Here is an 18,736-nt window from a genome sequence, read left to right as displayed (position 1 = left end):
TTGCTTATTTGCATTCATCATATTACTTTGTGTTGACCATTATCCATGAGATATACATGTTGAAAGTTGAAAGCATTTGCTGAAACTTAAATCTTCCTCTGTGTTGCTTCGATGCTTTTACTTTGAATTTATTGCCTTAATAGTTAACTCTTATGCGAGACTTTTGATGCTTGTCTTGAAAGTACTATTCATGAAAAGTTTTGCTATATGTTATCTATTTGTTAGCAACTATAGATCATTGCCTTGAGTCACTGAATTCATATCATATGCTTTATAATAGTATGATTAAGATTATGTAAGTAGCATGTCACTACAGAAATTACTCTTTTTATCGTTTACCTACTCGAGGGCGAGCAGGAACTAAGCTTGGGGATGCTGATACGTCTCCAACGTACCTATAATTTCTGATGTTCCATGCTTGTTTTATGACAATACTTACATGTTTTGATTGCACTTTATAATGTTTTTATCCATTTTCCGGAACTAACCTATTAACGAGATGCCGAAGGGCCAGTTGCTGTTTTCTGTTGTTTTTGGTTCCAGAAAGGCTGTTCGGGCAATATTCTCGGAATTCGACGAAACGAAGACCCAACATCTTATTTTTCCCGGAACCTTCCAGAAAGTCAGAGGGGGACCAGAGGGGTGCCCTGGGGCCCCACACGTGTGGTCGGCGCGGCCCAAGGGGGGGGGGCCGCCCTAGTGTGAGGTGGCCTCGTGGCCCCTCCGACTCCGCCTCTTCGCCTATTTAAGCCCTGGAGACCTAAAACATCGATACCAATTGACGAAACTCCAGAAAGACTCCAGGGGCGCCGCCACCATCGCGAAACTCCAATTTGGGGGACAGAATCTCTGTTCCGCACCCTGCCGGGACGGGGAAGTGCCCCCGGAAGCCATCTCCATCGACGCCACCGCCTCCATCATGCTCCGTGAGTAGTTCCCCCATGGACTACGGGTTCTAGCTGTAGCTAGTTGGTACTCTCTCCTCCATGTACTTCAATACAATGATCTCATGAGCTGCCTTACATGATTGAGATTCATCTGATGTAATCGGTGTTGTGTTTGTCGGGATCCGATGGATTGTTACATTATGATTGTCTATCTACAAAGTTTAAGAAGTTATTGTTGCTGCAATCTTGTTATGCTTAATGCTTGTCACTAGGGCCCGAGTGGCATGATCTTAGATTTAAGCTCTATACTTATTGCTTAGATTGTGTCTACACGTTGTATGCACATGTCTATGTCCGGAACCAAAGGCCCTAAAGTGACAGAAATTGGGACAACTGGAGGGGAAGGCTTAGATATGAGGATCACATGTTTTCACGAAGTGTTAATGCTTTGCTCCGGTGATCTATTAAAAGGAGTGCCTTAATTTCCAGTAGATTCCCTAGAGGCCCGGCTGCCACCGGCTGGTAGGACAAAAGATGTTGTACAAGTTTCTCATTGCGAGCATGTATGACTATATATGGAAAACATGCCTACATGATTAATGATCTTGATGTTCTGTCTTAATGCTATTTCGATCCTATCAATTGCCCAACTGTAATTTGTTCACCCAACACTTGTTATTGGAGAGTTACCACTAGTGTAGATAGCCGGGAACCCCGGTCCATCTCTCATCATCATATACTCGTTTCTATATGACATTGGAAGTAGTATCAACTATTTTCTCGGTGCCATTGCTCTCATATTACTGCTATCGCTACCGTGTTACTCGTTACTATCGCTCTCATATTACTCGTCGCTTTCACATCACCCCTGTTACTAGTGCTTTTCCAGGTGCAGCTGAATTGACAACTCAGTTGTTAAGGCTTATAAGTATTCTTTACCTCCCCTTGTGTCGAATAAATAAATTTGGGTTTTACTTCCCTCGAAGATTGTTGCGATCCCCTATACTTGTGGGTTATCATGGTATTTATGCCATGGTCACTGTTATAAAGAAAAAGGGCGAACTAGCCACCGACGCAGAACGATACGCCCTTACTGAGTTGCACAAGGCCATAGAAAGTTTGAATTTTAAGTATCATAACTTCCTGTTCCTTAACTTCTGTAATAATAAAGATAACCTCTTGACTTTACTTCCTTCATTGCTTCTTGTAGTCATAGCTCTGAACCCATCAGAAGAGAACAAGCGTATTCATGAACGCGTAAATGCCTTGACTCATCTTGCATCTGTTGACATAGGCATACCCAATGGGCCTGCCGAATATGGTACCCAGGGTTTACTGAAGGCCCATTACCCGAAGAATAAGAAGATTCGGAAGCCCAAGATACTATTAAGGAAAGCTAGAGTTGTAATAGGAGTCGTCGTTTGTAATCTTGCGAGATGGGTTGGAAGCCCTCCCGGACTCTGTAAACTTGTGTATTACGAATCCCTCAGCTCCGCCTCCTATATAAGGGGGAGTCGAGGGACAAAGAGAGGATCGAATTTACTGTCAACATAACTCTAGTTTTATATTCGTCGAGTACTTTTCGGCTGAAACCTTCGAGATCTACTTGCCCTCTACATCTAACTAAACCCTAGTCTACAATCCGTAGGCATTGACAAGTTAATCCCTTGTCATCTGTTGATGAGGTTTTTTGGAGGAATCAATCAAAAGTTTCCACTGTCGCGAAGTTTCAGGATCGGGTGCAACAAGTGCACCGATTTTTTGACAAGTGCTATATCGGGTTGAGGATAATCTGGAAGACAATGTTTCCTTTGAACGAGGTCCCTCCTACTTTGCTGACTTTGATGTCAAAATTCAGTAACACCAAGAAGATTCGAGGCTTGATTCGAGCACAGCTTATTGCTGGAGCTAAAGCTGCCTTTGCCCTTGTTCTTTTGAGACATCCTTCCGCAAACTTGATGGCCATTGCCAACGCCGATGGTGATGTAGGACCTCTGTTTCCTAAGGTAGAGATTCCTGCCACCATCGTAATTGAAATACTTGAAGACAGTTCAAAGGCAGTCGAAGAAGCGGAGGCTCCAAAAGAATAGTCCTAAGAACTGTTTATGCTCCTGCTGTAAAGTAAATACTTCAGTGCTTGCTGCATATCTGATTGTTCGGATGCTTAGATTTAAACTGATCCGTCGAAAGGGGTATATATGTACCTCCCTTTTGTAGTTATGTCTAATTTCGTTGGCAAGAGTTAGTATGAATGGAGTAAATCTTAACTACTCGCTTTACATCTGTATTACGATGTATATGTATGTTTGTCGGCAGAAAATTTCTTTGAGTGATCAGCTCATGTTGCGAGTTTGCGAAACCCGATGTAAGTGCAACTTTGCTTTCAACCGATGATGTATGTTCTGACGGCAGCTCCTGAGCGAGTTGATGGAACTAAGCCTGCCAATGACTCCGTCGCTCTTAAGTACTTATGTAGTTTAAAGTACCGGTCATGGGTCTTTTTTGTAAGTATATATGTGTTTACCCCTACTATCTGCAACACTCGTGTAATTTCGAGGCTTTTCTAGCGGAGGGTGAAAGTCCCGTTGATCTTGTCTCGTAGCACTCGTAATTTTAGAGGCTTTAGATGACAATCTTGTGTAAAATTTCGAGTAAACCAATATTCGTTGTAGTATACGAAAAAGGTTATCGATAAACTTTGTTCGGGTGCCCCGAATTACGGCAATACTTAAGGTAAACGAAACTTTAGTCTTTACTAATATCGTAATCTAAAAACGAAGTGGCTTGAAAAGCCTTATTGAAAGAAAGAAAAATAAATATGCATAATGCTGCCCATCTTCTTTAACTAAGAGGAGGGTTCTTCTTATCTTCGATCTTGTCTAGAGAGTCGGTGGCTTTGGTGGCGTCGATGATTCCATCAGAAGTGCTTGCAGCAAGTGCAAGAGCTTTACTGTCGTCGACAGAGGCCTTGCTATCAGCTGCCGAAGGCCCAACTGCCGAAGCTTTCGGCGTAGGATCATCCGGTTTCTTCTTTAATTTCTTGGCGCGCTCGACTTCCTTATCGTCAAGTGCTAACGATTTGGAGGGGAAGTCGATAGGTTCTTGTTTTATTCCAAACTTGGCAGCAATCCTCTGAAACTCGTGATCACAGTTATCTAAGCGTGAAAAACTTTCATAGACTGTGATGTTTGTTCCATTGTTCCCTGGCATCTTGAGCTTGAGATACGCATAATGTGTCACATCCATGAACTTGGCATAAGCTGGTCTCCCGAGTATAGCATGGTACTGTGATTCCCAGTTTACTACCTCGAATCCGATCTTTTCCTTCCTGAAATTATCAGGTTTCCCGAAGACAACATTCAGATAAACTTTGCCAAGAGAGCACGCTGGTAAGGTGGGGAGGATTCTATGGAAACATGTATATGCTTCTTCCAACATCCTCATTGTAATTCCCATATTTTTGATTGTGTTTGGGAATATCAGGTTTAATCCACTTCCACCATCCATAAAGACCTTGCTCATATTAAATCCTCCAATTTGTGCTTCAACTACTAAGGCAGCATGACCTGGCTTTGGGATTGTCATCGGATGTTCCGCTCTGCAGAACAAAATGCTCTGAGATGACCAGTCGATGTATTCTAGAACATTGACCATGATACTTTCTGCCAGGTTGATTTCTTGTGTGAGCTTCTTCATCTCCCTTCTCGAAACACCAGTTTTGTGAATCATGCTCATCTGTCCCTGATGGCGTGTATTTCACACGTTCGTTGGGCAACCCCAAGAGGAAGGTATGATGAGCACAGCAGCAAGTTTTCCCTCAGAAAGAAACCAAGGTTTATCGAACCAGGAGGAGCCAAGAAGCACGTTGAAGGTTGATGGCGGCGGGATGTAGTGCGGCGCAACACCGGAGATTCCGGCGCCAACGTGGAACCCGCACAACACAACCAAAGTACTTTGCCCCAACGAAACGAGTGAGGTTGTCAATCTCACCGGCTTGCTGTAACAAAGGATTAACCGTATTGTGTGGAAGATGATTGTTTGCAGAGAAAACAGTAAAAACAAGTATTGCAGTAGATTGTATTTCAGTAAAGAGAATTGGACCGGGGTCCACAGTTCACTAGAGGTGTCTCTCCCATAAGACGAACAGAATGTTGGGTGAACAAATTACAGTTGGGCAATTGACAAATAAAGAGAGCATGACAATGCACATACATATCATGATGAGTATAGTGGGATTTAATTGGGCATTACGACAAAGTACATAGACCGCCATCCAACTGCATCTATGCCTAAAAAGTCCACCTTCGAGGTTATCATCCGAACCCCTCCAGATATTAAGTTGCAAAGCAACGGACAATTGCATTAAGTATGGTGCGTAATGTAATCAACAACTACATCCTTAGACATAGCATCAATGTTTTATCCCTAGTGGCAACGAGCACAACACAACCTTAGAACTTTCCATCACTTCGTCCCGGTGTCAATGCGGGCATGAACCCACTATCGAGCATAAGTACTCCCTCTTGGAGTTAAAAGCATCTACTTGGCCGAGAGCATCTACTAATAACGGAGAGCATGCAAGATCTTAAACAACACATAAGCATAACTTTGATAATCAACATAACAAGTATTCTCTATTCATCGGATCCCAACAAACGCAACATATAGAATTACATATAGATGATCTTGATCATGATAGGCAGCTCACAAGATCCGACAATGATAGCACAATGGGGAGAAGACAACCATCTAGCTACCGCTATGGACCCATAGTCCAGGGGTAGACTACTCACTCATCACTCCGGAGGCGACCATGGCGGTGTAGAGTCCTCCGGGAGATGATTCCCCTCTCCGGCAGGGTGCCGGAGGCGATCTCCGAGGATCCCCCGAGATGGGATCGGCGGTGACGGCGTCTCTGGAAGGTTTTCCGTATCGTGGCTCTCGGTACTGGGGGTTTCGTCACGGAGGCTTTAAGTAGGCGGAAGGGCAAGTCGAGAGGCGGCACGGGGGGCCCAAACCACAGGCCGGCGCGGCCAGGGGTGGGGCCGCGCCGCCCTAGGGTTTGGCCACCCCGTGGCCCCTCTTCGTCTCGTCTTCGGTCTTCTGGAAGCTTCGTGAGAAAATAGGCCTCCGGGCTTTTATTTCGTCCAATTCCGAGAATATTTCTTTACTAGGATTTCTGAAACCAAAAACAGCAGAAAACGAGCAAGCGGCACTTCGGCATCTTGTTAATAGGTTAGTTCCGAGAAAATGCACGAATATGACATAAAGTGTGCATAAAACATGTAGATAACATCAATAATGTGGCATGGAACACAAGAAATTATCGATACGTTGGAGACGTATCAGCATCCCCAAGCTTAGTTCTGCTCGTCCCGAGCGGGTAAAACGATAACAAAGATAATTTCTGGAGTGACATGCCGTCATAATCTTGATCATACTATTTGTAAAGCATATGTAGAGAATGCAGCGATCAAAACAATGTGTATGACATGAGTAAACAAGTGAATCATAAAGCAAAGACTTTTCATGAATAGTACTTCAAGACAAGCATCAATAAGTCTTGCATAAGAGTTAACTCATAAAGCAATAATTCAAAGTAAAGGTATTGAAGCAACACAAAAGAAGATTAAGTTTCAGCGGTTGCTTTCAACTTGTAACATGTATATCTCATGGATATTGTCAACATAGAGTAATATAATAAGTGCAATAAGCAAGTATGTAGGAATCAATGCACAGTTCACACAAGTGTTTGCTTCTTGAGGTGGAGAGAAATAGGTGAACTGACTCAACATTGAAAGTAAAAGAATGGTCCTCATAGAGGAAAAGCATCGATTGCTATATTTGTGCTAGAGCTTTGATTTTGAAAACATGAAACAATTTTGTCAACGGTAGTAATAAAGCATATGCATCATGTAAATTATATCTTATAAGTTGCAAGCCTCATGCATAGTGTACCAATAGTGTTCGCACCTTGTCCTAATTAGCTTGGGTTAACACTGATCATCATTGCATAACATATGTTTCAACCAAGTGTCACAAAGGGGTACCTCTATGCCGCCTGTACAAGGGTCTAAGGAGAAAGTTCGCATTGGATTTCTCGCTTTTGATCATTCTTCAACTTAGACACCCATACGGGACAACATAGACAACGAGATAATGGACTCCTCTTTTAATGCTTAAGCATTCAACAACGATTAATATTCTCATAAGAGATTGATGTTTTATGTCCAAACTGAAACTTCCACCATGATTCATGGCTTTAGTTAGCGGCCCAATGTTCTTCTCTAACAATATGCATACTCAAACCATTTGATGTGAAAACCGCCCTTACTTCAGACAAGACGAACATGCATAGCAACTCACATGAAATTCAACAATGAGTTGATGGCGTTCCCCGATAAACATGGTTATCGCACAACAAGCAACTTAATAAGAGATAAAGTGCATAATTACATATTCAATACCACAATAGTTTTTAAGCTATTTGTCCCATGAGCTATATATTGCAAAGGTGAATGATGGAATTTTAAAGGTAGCACTCAAGCAATTTACTTTGGAATGGCGGGAAAATACCATGTAGTATAGGTAGGTATGGTGGACACAAATGGCATAGTGGTTGGCTCAAGTATTTTGGATGCATGAGAAGTATTCCCTCTCGATACAAGGTTTAGGCTAGCAAGGCTTATTTGAAACAAACACAAGGATGAACCGGTGCAGCAAAACTCACATAAAAGACATATTGAAAACATTATAAGACTCTACACCGTCTTTCTTGTTGTTCAAACTCAAAACTAGAAATTATCTAGACTTTAGAGAAACCAAATATGCAAACCAAATTTTAGCATGCTCTATGTATTTCTTCATTAATAGGTGCAAATCATATGATGCAAGAGCTTAAACATGAGCACAACAATTGCCAAGTATCACATTACCCAAGACATTTATAGCAATTACTACATGTATCATTTTCCAATTCCAACCATATAACAATTTAACGAAGGAGAAACTTCGCCATGAATACTATGAGTAGAAACCAATGACATATTTGTCCATATGCTACAGCGGAGTGTGTATCTCTCCCATAAATTGAATGGTAGGATCCATTTTATTCAAACAAAACAAAAACAAAAACAAACCGACGCTCCAAGAAAAAGCACATAAGATGTGGCCGAATAAAAATGTAGTTTCAGGGGAGGAACCTGATGATTTGTCGATGAAGAAGGGGATGCCTTGGGCATCCCCAAGCTTAGACGCTTGAGTCTTCTTGATATATGCAGGGGTGAACCACGGGGCGCATCCCCAAGCTTAGAGCTTTCACTCTCCTTGATCATGTTGCATCATACTCCTCTCTTGATCCTTGAAAACTTCCTCCACACCAAACTCGAAACAACTCATTAGAGGGTTAGTGCACAATATAAATTGACATATTCAGAGGTGACACAATCATTCTTAACACTTCTGGACATTGCATAATGCTACTGGACATTAATGGATCAAAGAAATTCATCCAACATAGCGAAAGAGGCAATGCGAAATAAAAGGCAGAATCTGTCAAAACAGAACAGTTCGTATTGACGAATTTTAAAATGGCACCAGACTTGCTCAAACGAAAATGCTCAAATTGAATAAAAGTTGCTTACATATCTGAGGATCATGCTCGTAAATTGGCGTAATTTTCTGAGCTACCTACAGGGAGGTGGACCCAGATTCGTGACAGCAAAGAAATCTGGAACTGCGCAGTAATCCAAATCTAGTACTTACTTTTCTATCAACGGCTTAACTTGGCACAACAAAACTCAAAACTAAGATAAGGAGAGGTTGCTACAGTATTAAAAAACTTCCAAGACACAAATATAAAACAAAGTACTGTAGCAAAATAACACATGGGTTATCTCCCAAGAAGTTCTTTCTTTTTAGCCATTAAGATGGGCTCAACAGTTTTAATGATGCACTCGCAAGAAATAGTATTTGAAGCAAAAGAGAGCATCAAGAGGAAAATTCAAAACACATTTAAGTCTAACATGCTTCCTATGCATAGGAATCTTGTAAATAAACAAGTTCATGAAGAGCAAAGTAACAAGCATAGGAAGATAAAACAAGTGTAGCTTAAAAAATTTCAGCACATAGAGAGGCATTTTAGTAACATGAAAATTTCTACAACCATATTTTCCTCTCTCATAATAACTTTCAGTAGCAACATGAGCAAACTCAACAATATAACTATCACATAAAGCATTCTTATCATGAGTCTCATGCATAAAATTATTAATCTCCACATAAGCATAATCAATTTTATTAGTTGTAGTGGGAGCAAATTCAACAAAGTGGCTATCATCATATATAGGAGGCATATTGTAATCATAAAAGAAATTTTTCTCCTCAATGCTTGGGGGACTAAGAAGATCATGCTCATCAGAGCCAGCTTCCCCAAGCTTAGAATTTTCCATAGCATTAGTAACAATGGTGTTCAAAGCATCCATAGTAATAACATTCCCATTAGCATGCATATAAAGTTCCATGGGTTTTTTAATTCTCTCTTCAAACACATCATGTCCTAATTCAAGATAAAGTTCATAAAGATCTCTCATATTTTTGTTGTTTTCCATTATGCTTAACTAGTGAAATAAAAACATGCATGATATTAAGTAAAGTAAAACAAGTAAATAATTTTTTTGTGTTTTTGATATAGAGTGCAAGACAGTAAATAAAGTAAAGCTAGCAACTAATTTTTTTGTGTTTTGATATAAGTGCAGCAAACAAAGTAGTAAATAAAATAAAGCAAGACAAAAACAAAGTAAAGAGATTGAGAAGTGGAGACTCCCTTGCAGCGTGTCTTGATCTCCCCGGCAACGGCGCCGGAAAATATGCTTGATGGCGTGTATTTCACACGTTCGTTGGGCAACCCCAAGAGGAAGGTATGATGAGCACAGCAGCAAGTTTTCCCTCGAAAGAAACCAAGGTTTATCGAACTAGGAGGAGCCAAGAAGCACGTTGAAGGTTGATGGCGGCGGGATGTAGTGCGGCGCAACACCGAGAGATTCCGGCGCCAACGTGGAACCCGCACAACACAACCAAAGTACTTTGCCCCAACGAAACGAGTGAGGTTGTCAATCTCACCGGCTTGCTGTAACAAAGGATTAACCGTATTGTGTGGAAGATGATTGTTTGCGAGAGAAAACAGTAAAAACAAGTATTGCGAGTAGATTGTATTTCAGTAAAGAGAATTGGACCGGGGTCCACGGTTCACTAGAGGTGTCTCTCCCATAAGACGAACAACATGTTGGGTGAACAAATTACAGTTGGGCAATTGACAAATAAAGAGAGCATGACAATGCACATACATATCATGATGAGTATAGTGAGATTTAATTGGGCATTACGACAAAGTACATAGACCGCCATCCAACTGCATCTATGCCTAAAAAGTCCACTTTCGAGTTATCATCCGAACCCCCTCCAGGTATTAAGTTGCAAAGCAACAGACAATTGCATTAAGTATGGTGCGTAATGTAATCAACAACTACATCCTTAGACATAGCATCAATGTTTTATCCCTAGTGGCAACAACGACAACACAACCTTAGAACTTTCTCGTCACCGTCCTGTGTGTCAATGCAGGCATGAACCCACTATCGAGCATAAGTACTCCCTCTTGGAGTTAAAAGCATCTACTTGGCCGGAGCATCTACTAATAACGGAGAGCATGCAAGATCTTAAACAACACATAAGCATAACTTTGATAATCAACATAACAAGTATTCTCTATTCATCGGATCCCAACAAACGCAACATATAGAATTACATATAGATGATCTTGATCATGATAGGCAGCTCACAAGATCCGACAATGATAGCACAATGGGGAGAAGACAACCATCTAGCTACTTCTATGGACCCATAGTCCAGGGGTAGACTACTCACTTATCACTCCGGAGGCGACCATGGCGGTGTAGAGTCCTCCGGGAGATGATTCCCCTCTCCGGCAGGGTGCCGGAGGCGATCTCCAGGATCCCCCGAGATGGGATCGGCGGTGACGGCGTCTACGGAAGGTTTTTTCCGTATCGTGGCTCTCGGTATCGGGGGTTTCGTCACGGAGGCTTTAAGTAGGCGGAAGGGCAAGTCGAGAGGCGGCACGGGGGGCCCAAACCACAGTGCCGGCGCGGCCGGGGGTGGGGCCGCGCCGCCCTAGGGTTTGGCCACCCCGTGGCCCCTCTTCGTCTCGTCTTCGGTCTTCCGGAAGCTTCGTGAGAAAATAGGCCTCCGGGCTTTTATTTCGTCCAATTCCGAGAATATTTCTTTACTAGGATTTCCGAAACCAAAAACAGCAGAACAAAGAATCGGCACTTCGGCATCTTGTTAATAGGTTAGTTCCAGAAAATGCACGAATATGACATAAAGTGTGCATAAAACATGTAGATAACATCAATAATGTGGCATGGAACACAAGAAATTATCGATACGTTGGAGACGTATCAGTCCCCGTGGTGGAAGGAAGGACTCATTAGAGTTGCGAGGCTGCACTTGCTGAACTTGGTGCTGAGGTGGTGGTGGTGGTGGACTTGGCTGCTGTTGCTGGATAAACTTCTGCATCTCAATGAACTGTCGACAGTCCCTGAGTAGATGACTCAACTTTTTCTTATCATCCTTTGAATCAATATATGCGTGCAGGTAACAGGGAGCGTTCAACTGCTCAGCAAAAGGGAGTTCTGGGATCCTTGAGGGTCGTGATTTGTAGTTGCCACGGTTTCCGGGGTTGCCGTCATGTCGATCATCCCGCCTATCATCGTACCGACCATCTCGGCGATCAGAATATCCTGCGGCTACAATGTTGGTATCATCGTATCCGCGCTCTTTTCTTATCTTCCGGCGGTCCCTTCGACTTCCTGAATCATGTCTCGGTTGGTCGTTGTCTTCGTCGTCACTGCGTGGATGAGGCTTTCGTAAGTTATCCTCACCATCAGCCCAACTATTGGAGATTTCCATTAACTTGGTTATGGTCTTCGGCTTCTTACGCCCAAGTTCCTCTATGTAAGATTCTCGTCGAATGCCATCGCTGAAGGCGTCGATTGCTCTATCGACAGAGATGTCTTCGGCAGCGTTCAGGAGTTTGGTAAACCTCCCGATGTACGTACGCATCGACTCCTTCGGCTTCTGCTGATAATGACGTAATTCATCAATTCCAACAGACCTTTTATATGCTTCATGGAAATTTTTGACAAAAGCGTCTACCAGATCGTCCCATGATTTGATGGATCTCTTCGGCAGGACTCTTAACCAGGGTCGTGCTGAGTCCTTCAGGTATCGCCGCTATTTGGTTTCCCTTATGTAAGATTACAGTCTGCAGATAATCATCTATCCAAGACCTCGGCTCCTGCTGCCCATCATATTTAGCGACATCAGTAGGAGTAGGTTTGAATCTTTTAGGCGGCATTGTCTCGCGGATCTTGTAACTTAAACAATCGGCTCCCCTCATCTCGCCGACGTACTCGTGGCTTTCCTCGGAATCATCACTATTGTATTCTTCCCTTGCCGCTCGCCGTCGCCTGGCTCTGTCGATCCTGCTCTGGGTAATTTCATCTCGAGCGTCCCTTGAACGGTGCCTCGAGCCGCTAGCTTGAAGTGTAGATTTTTATTTCCGTGGAACCAGCTTATTTCCAAGGATTGCGAGGCTTTCCAGGGCACCCCGATGAGCTTGGGCCATCGGACTTCGGGTGCTGGTTGCTGGTTGATCAGATATGCCGCGAGGTTGGCGGTTGCTCCTTCGACGGTATTTGGTCTCAACATACCCGCAGTGTCGGTGGTCATGAAGGATTTGGATAGGTTTGACGTTATTTCTCTAGCATCATCTTCCGAAAGTCGAGACAATCTTGATCAATGCTTCCCTGCACCTTGGCTGCTTCGAGATGCACTTCCTCGCGAGGCCCTCCATCGCTCACTAGACTGATCTGCTGCGAGTAGACGTCGATCGAGGGTGGCCTGCTCGTTCGATAGTTGCTCCCGATTCTTCTCCAAAATAGAACGATATGCATTGAGAGTCCCAACCGAAGTTCCGGCAGGAAGCGTCGTATTGTTGATGACGGCAGCCCGAGCTGCTACCCACTCTTCCTCTGCGATGGTATAATCGCTATTGTTGGTACTGGCGCAGTTTTCAGAGTTACGTCGTCTGCTAGAACAAGGGGTATGATCTCCTCCTCCTCCTCCTCCTCCTCCTCCGTTTCTGTGTTTCCCGCGTTGAGGGTGGCGTAGACTTGGTGACGCGCCATCCTCCAGGTGGCCATCTTGATGGCGTTGTCGATGCTTTCCTCTCCCGATGAGTATCTGGCGCTGCATATGAACGGTGTATCATTCGATCCTAATCTGTGCCTAGTATCACAGTTTGAGGAATAGTATGAAGTCATATCGGATGACATAGAATCATCATATCCAATCGACATAGAGGACATCGATCGGGTGATCGATGGTGAAGAGGAATTCGTCGAGTCCGTCAAACCGGCCAATAGATCGACTGACGAGAATGCAACCGATCTTGTGACTGTTGGGGATGGTTTCCTGGCTGACCCGGAGACGAAAGGCTCAGGCAACCAAAGGATCCCTTCTGCGTTGACGTTGTAATGAACGCTTCCAAACGTCATGTCCAAACCTCCTTCCAGATCCGAAAAGGTCGAGCGAGACGAGTCACTGTGAGGGGTGAACTCGAAGGAACCGAATCGAATCGAATTCCCTGAGTTTGGCGACGAAGGGGCCGAATAGATGAAGCTGCGAACGACATGGCCGAATTTGCCGATGACGGGTCTCGTGCCAACATGGTTCCCACAAACAGCGCCAATTGTCGAGGGTACTCCTCGGCAATGCCCTCCGTCTGGGCTTAGGGTAGATGGAATCATGTGGGCTAACACGAGACATCGGTTATCAAACAAGCGGGGAGAGTGATTCACCCAGGTTCGGGACCCTCGATGAGGTAAAACACTTACGTCCTGCCTGTCTGATCTTGATTATGAAAATATCGAATTACAATGGGGTGCCGAAGGTTTCGGCTGTTATCTCATCGGGAGACTAAGTTCTGTAATGATCTAGCTCTAGACTTGCGGTGACTACGATTACTATGATTGCGTGTGTCCCTCGGTAGCCCCTCTCCTGGCCCTTATATTGGGAGCCAGGTCTCGAGAGATCTGTCCGGGTACGACTAGGTTACAGAGAGCCCTAGATCTATACTTTCCTTGTATTCTTCGTGTTCTTGCCTTGTGCTTCAAGAATCCTTCTTCGGAACCAACGCTACAACCCACCTGATCATCGAGTGTCTTCATGGGCCCCTGGCTGGGCCGTAGGAGGTAGTACAATAATAGTTATCCGAAGGGTAATGCCCACATCAGGCGCGCCGCCGATCTGCAACTAGGCCGCCGACAAGGCTACGTGTGGCTAGTGGGGATGCTAAAATCCCGGGACGGCGGTGCTGCATGCTGGGGGTCGTCGTGCTACCGGGTGCTGCCAGCATGGGCCGGAGTTGGTGCCGGGTCGGGCGGCGGCGCTGCAAGCGCGACATCGCCGAAGGTGCTGCAAGATCGGGCGCGCGAAGGTCGGGAAAAAGGGAAATTTCCATTGGTGGTTTTTCTTCTCTGTTTTTCCATGCGGGAGCGTTGACTCCAGATCCGACGGTTGCCATTAGTTGCATCAAGTGGCTGGCGACCCGGGGGTTCGGGGATTTGATCCCCCGGGGGACGCTCAGCGTGACCCTTTTTTTTTGTCTTTGCCCTTTTGAAGGAAGAAACAAAGGCAAAACAACAAGAAAATGGGCAAAAGCACATCATGAAACTTTCGTTTTCATTTTATCTTTGCCTCGTGAAGGACAAAAAATGGTGTATTGCCATTGAACTAGCAGGGCAAAACAGAATGTGAAAAAAAATGAAGAATGAAAAAACGCCAAATGGTAAAAAACAAGTGTGTGGAAAAAATAAACATTTCCTTTTTTTACGAGGTATTGTTTCTCGAAAACTCATGTCCTTCTTTTCATCCTTTCGTGCTGGGGTTGGTTTTCATCCATCCCCTAAAATTGGCATTTCTACCATGGCATGTATTTTAGCAAAAACACTTATACGGGACCAAAATACACCATGTTGAAGAAACTAAAACTATTCACAAAGCGACAAATGTCTATGGTAACTATCAAAATTATATAGTACTAGCAAAAGTGCCCGTGCGTTGCATCGGAACAAAAATAAAGGCACAAACGCTCTAGTGATTCACCCACGATGACACTTCTCCTCGGTGACATGTGGATGAAGATGGTCACATTTTATACTATTCAGCAACATCTATATAGGAAGCCCATGCATAATGGCGTCCCGGCCTATGTGTTTTGATCTATTTTTTGAAACATTTTCTTTTGTTAACTTGTGGCCCGTAAAAATAATATTTTGAAGTAATATTTGTCCATAACATATGCACTACTCTAATATTATACACTGAAAAGAAGCTGCATAATATGTTAAATAAAAATATAAGCAATGAAGAAATGGATTAAAGATATTAAGAGTGTACAGTTTTTACCAAGTACAATAGTCACACTGTGTCGAAATCAGTAGCTCCTAATCCCCTCTCTTCCCTTCTCTATCCCCCAATACTTCACCGCCGTTGTGTCTTCCGATTTCGTGGCACTACAGTGAATCCATTCAGCTAGCTGATTGCAAGTATACGTACGCGTAGAGCCCTGCTATTTCTTCCTAGCTCCGCACGCACGCATGTTTCGCCGCTCGTTGCCGCCTCTGTTGCGCGCACTCATCCCTGCCGCTGGCCGCAAATTTTGTATTAAGCCTGAACTTGCTGAAGTCCTGATGATCCTGACTCGATTTCACATGTTGCAGTGCTCTTCTTTTGAGTCAGCCCACCTCAGATCCCTCGTGTTCGGTAAGTAGCAGGTGGCCGAGGTTGAGGAGCAGGCACCCATCTTGCTTGCAGCCCCATGGCCGTGTGTTCGTGTATAGTACAATAGTACGTCTCGAAGCAGAGTTTGTGTAGGAATTTGCCTCTCGTATACTGCTGATTTTCCAATGCCAAAAGACCTCATCTGTCGTTAGACATCCCTACTGTGAGAGTAAAGTCATGCATCAATTTAATTCAGAAGGTGCAAATTATTGACCAGATGGAATTTGCATTCAAAATCAGAAGAAAGCACGGCACATCGATTTCAAGATTCAGAATCGCAGACCTAGGAGATAGAGTTCAGTGGCGCTAGGGAGGGAGTCCTGGACAGACTTCCCTAGGCCGGTGTCGATGCCGCTGCTGCGGCCACCAGCTCATCTCCTTCCCGGCGCGGGCATATCTTCCTTTCCCCTACTACACCCCCAACACTGCTGCTCCTCCTCCCTTACCCTTCCTCCGTCTGCGAGCCGAGGGAGTCCTCGAAGACCGAGACGCGCGCGTGTCTTTGATTCGGCGAGCCAGAAGTCCCGGCGGCCTCCTCAAAGCGCGCAGCGGAAAAACACGTTCAGAGCGTTGGCCGTGGCGGCGGCGCCACTCTTGCGCGAATCAGACTGCCTTTCTTGATGCGTGTTGAATCGCTAATTCGCGTGCCTGATATCTTGAAGACTCGATCTTGATTTCGATCTCTTCGAAATCAATCTTCGATCGATCTGATGCAGAGAAATCCATGGCTCTCAATTTACCGTGGTGCGGTGATGTTGGGCGCAACCAGAGTACCGGCGGACGGAGACAAACCAGCGCCATGGCGAGGGGAACAAAGAATCTCGCCGAAGGCAGGAGAGCGAGGGGCGGCGACCTGTTGTGGAAGAACCCTACTCGATCCGCCGGGTCGAGCTGATGATTTATTGGGGTGGGAAGATGAAGAAGTCAACCGGTAGTCCTCCTGGTCGGACGAGGGATGAGGAGAGACACAAGACCGAACCGGTATGATGGCAAATCCAGTATTATGCGATTTGGTGGGAGTGTAAATCCGTCCAATAAAAAGTTGGACGAAAATTTTGGCAGAAACCTTAGCTCCTTTATTATTAGGGCGCTTCTAGGCATCGGACGTCTGATCCATGCTTCGGATCGGACCAGTCCTTGGCCATCGGATGAGCAGCATTTTGGCCACGCGATGAAAGCAGTCCAGCCGGTAGCAAACTATTACTCCATGCACGGAATAAATGGCCCCGCAAACTGCTCCCGTAAACTGCTGGGTTTAATCCGGCCAGCGTTTAATCCGGTCATTAACTAGCCTCCGATTAATTTGTTGTTTGAATGCATGGAAACAAATAATCCGGCGGCTAACAATTCTGTACGAAGCATGGAAGCAGAAGGCACGAAAGCATTGTTCTTGATGCATGGAAGCATCATTTTCTGGGCGGTCAAAGTCAACCGTTTCATTTCCGAGATAATCAAAAATGCTTCCCATGCTATTAGAATTTGCTTCAAATACAAAAAACACAGTTTCTGTATATAACTGATTTTCACTTCAACATAGCAAAGTTAATTATGTTTTCATCGATGGGACAATTTGCTTCCATACCTAATGAAACATGCTTCGATGGCATGTAAACTTTCTGCTTTACATATTATCACTAATCATGGATACAAAATCATGTTTCCAACAACTTGCTCCTGTGCTTCCGAAGGAAAAATTGCTCCGGTCAATTCGAAAATATGCTTCCACGTGGAGCGGGTGACAACAGCCTCGCGCCACTGTCGAGGTACATGGATATCTTTATGGAGCTCCTCGATAGCGATGCCGACCTCGGCGAGGAAGTATGGTTAGGGAGATTTACTGAGGTACACGATGATGTTGGCAAGGAAGCGTGGTCGGCGAGATCAGGATCGCCGAGGTACTCCAAGATGTCGGTGAGCCGCTGGGTGGCGAGGCCAAGGCCTACTCGAGGCGATAAAGCATAGCGAGCTACTGGGGGAAGTCGCCTGAGCCGCTCTGGAGCAGCGGCGGCTCGAGGCCGGGCACGGAAACACCTTGGGCACGGCAGCGGCGGCTCGAAGCTGGGCACGGCGTCAAACACCTAGGGCACGGAAGCGGCGGGGCCGATGACTTGGCTGATGTGCAGGCCAGCCGCCGCGAGCTCAGCCATGGGCGCTCGGATCAGGCGTATGGCGGCCTCGAGCGCCGGCAGCGTCGCCTGGATGTCCTCGAGCCGATGCCCCAGACACGCCAACTCCTGCGCCAGCGCACTAGATCTCTCCACACCGGCAGGCAGCGAGCGTCACCGCCGTGGTAGGGGAGCGGTGAACCTGGTGGTGGTGGGGGTGGGGGTGGGGTGGACGGGGTAGGGGAACGTGGGGCTGATCCTACAATTTATAGGGCAATCACCATCCGTAGATTGGACTGCAGCCATCTCAGGGCTGAGCATCCGTCCGAACGAAAAGAACGATCGGACGACAGACTAGAATACTTTCCCTTATTATTAGGTATAGACTAGGAAAATTGCCCGTGCGTTGCATCGGGAACTACATGTTGAAATATCATGGCACGACAAAAAAAATGAAAGGATTATGTGTCTTCTTTATCCAAGGGGCTCCTTCATGGGTTATGGTGGGTCGATTAGTGCACAACGCGTCTTCCTGGTAGGGCCCACAACCACCCTATCTCTCTTATCCTTTCCTTTTTTGCCTCCGTTTCCCTTCAATCTCTCCAGGTGCGAGCACAAAAACCAGCGCCATGGCTCCCGACCAGCGGCGGAAGATCGGCGGAGGTGGAGCTTTGAGGAGGGTGGGCGGCAAGGCGGCCGCGGGCCGCAGTGGCAAGCGGTTCGGCCGACGTTGGCTGCGGGGGCAAAGAGGATCTAGAGTGCGGTGGCGGTCATCCTCTTTTTTCCTGAATTGTGGTCATCCTCTTCTCTTGTTGTTGCCTC

Source organism: Lolium rigidum, chromosome 3 (genome assembly GCF_022539505.1).
Source record: "Lolium rigidum isolate FL_2022 chromosome 3, APGP_CSIRO_Lrig_0.1, whole genome shotgun sequence".
Taxonomy (NCBI): domain Eukaryota; kingdom Viridiplantae; phylum Streptophyta; class Magnoliopsida; order Poales; family Poaceae; genus Lolium; species Lolium rigidum.
Note: the sequence above shows the minus strand (reverse complement) of the source record.